Raw genomic sequence first — 2574 nt, 5'->3', positions numbered from 1 at the left:
TGAGAGTAAAACTTCCATCCCGAGTAAATTAATAACTGATTATATTCAGAAACTGTACGTTTCTGGAGTTTCTGATAGGAAATACTTTGACCTACAGCCTTCAGCAAAATACAGTTTTTGTTATTTTTTTATTGTCTTGGGGGGGGGGGGTGTTTGTTTGTTTGCTGTTTTTTTTTTGTTTTTGTTTTTTTACAGATATTCCCTGCATCATTTTTTTCAGTCACCTAAAACTGCATTTATGTGGAAAAAATCCTCATATGCATGGGGGAAAAAAAGCTGATTTAAATCAGTTAAATAATGTAATTTATGGTCAAAAGCCGTAAAAACTAACAAACAAAAAAAAAATAATTATTATTTGTAGAAACTCAGATATTCAAGGGTTTTTTTAAAATCAAGATTTTTTTTTCAGATTTTACTTGATTTCATTAGAAACTTACCAGTTTTCAAACCTTAATATATATTTTTAAATACAGTAAGAATAATGAAATTTTCATGGATTTCTCAGAGCTGATACTGATACAGAAGAAAACCAGTAAATATAATTGGATCTGACATATATTTGTAGTAAAATCAAAAGTCTTTGGTGCCAAAATTTTGAATTATACAAACCACAAACAAAACTTTTTAAAAACTTTCTTCGATTAATTATGTTTTCTATATGTTAGAAATATTTAAAATATAAAGAAAACAATGAAAGTCTGTTTTGAGAAAGAAAAACAAAATTTTTAAAAATGATTTAATATTTTTCAGTCCTTTTGTGTATATAAAAAAATGATTTTTTTCAGATTCAGTAGGCTGTTTCTCAGAATGACTGTGGTCATTTATATATTTATTTTATTATGAATCAAAAATAAAGAAACCAACAGATGATCATCTAAATATTACATCGGATAATCAACAGGCCTGATAATTGGTTGATCTTAATGATAAAATCTCCTCAAAATCCCTGTACAAAGAAAAAAAAAGACAAGTAAACCTTTGACAGACATCCAGCTGGTCGTCTTCCTGCTCACTAGTTTTTTATGTTACCCTGATTTAAAGTTTTATTTTCTAGCAGTTCCTTCTCCTGCAGCTGCTCAGATTTCATGCTTCCTGTCAGATTTACCTTTTCTGACCTCACAGCTGCTCCACATCCAAGATCTACTTACCAGCATAAAGTCAGGACACAGAAACATCGAGGACAAAACACCGGGATGCATTTTACAGCTCAAAACTCCCACAAATTGCTCTCAGTAACTGTCTTGTGATAGTAAAACACTTTTATATAAATGTGGCTGTAAAAGGCCAGTTAGTGCAGCAGAATGAGTCAAGCATCTTTTCAGATGTTATAAGTTCTTGTATTAAGGAGTTTTGGAAGGAAGCTTCTTGACAAATGGTCTGAAAATGTGAATCAGTAGCTTCAACATATTCAGCTGCAGATTTCTCTGAAGCTGTAAGGAAAATGCAGCAGTTCATACCTGCACAGCGACTCGGTGGGAAAGTCACCTGGAATCAAAGCTGCTGGAAGCCTAAAATTTATCTTCTAACACACACTTTCATGTTACTTTAGTACTTTTATTAGTATTTTTATCCAATTACAATGGCTAGCTCAGCATCAGGGCTGCAAAGTTAAATAATCACTAATCCCAATCATGATTTATGCTTCAAACCACTATAGAAAAAGAAAAGACTGGTCTTTACATTTAAAAATGCTCACTGGATTACGTTGGTCCAAAAAACGTCATAGTATAGCCTTTGCTCTAAAAAGTCATAGTATAGCCTTTAGTCTGAAAAACGTCATAATGTAACCTTTGGTCCAAAAAACGTCATAGTATACTATGTCGTCCAAAAAAATCCTAGGAATTTAATGGCAATTTTGTGGGAGTTTTATTAGAATTTTATGTGAATTTCCTGGGAACTTTGTGTGAATTCTCCAGGAATTTTCAGGTCTGACACACAAAAGACACATAAAAGTGTTAAGATGCAGGATGGGAGATCTCAACTGAGTCAGTTAAGAAGAAAAAGTAGCCCCCACATTCAGTCATGATGATTCAAATTTAAACAGTGATCACAGTTTTGACTAAATCAACATGAGCAACTGCGGTGTTGACAGGAAACTCTAATAGAAAACAGCACAGTTGATTTAAAAAAAAAAATATCACTGTTTCACTTTAAAATCCGTGTCGAATGCTCTTTTTTTCCAGTGTGTTCCAACAAATTTCTGGTTGCACAACTCTGAGCTGCTACATTGAAGCCGCCTGGCAGCATCGATGGTAGTCAGCATGTGAGGCATTTAAGGAACATCTGTAAAATGCAGTATTCACCGATGAGATGTTCAGTGTTTAGCCTGTGTCCGGTTTATGACTGACTTCACAGGAGGACTGGTGATGAAATAACTAAATTTTCAGATTAAAACCTTTTACAAATATGAAGTCTTGTATCAGAGAAAGTCAATGCAATGTAACTAGATTATTATGCATGGTGGATTAATAGCTGTGGCAATGGTGAACCTAAATAAGAGGGTAGGAGTGGGGGGACTCCAGTTAGTCTGGAGCCCTGCTGCAATAAAAGAAATAAAGAAAAGAAGGCACCAGG

Source organism: Amphiprion ocellaris, chromosome 3 (assembly GCF_022539595.1).
Source record: "Amphiprion ocellaris isolate individual 3 ecotype Okinawa chromosome 3, ASM2253959v1, whole genome shotgun sequence".
Taxonomy (NCBI): Eukaryota; Metazoa; Chordata; class Actinopteri; family Pomacentridae; genus Amphiprion; species Amphiprion ocellaris.
Note: the sequence above shows the minus strand (reverse complement) of the source record.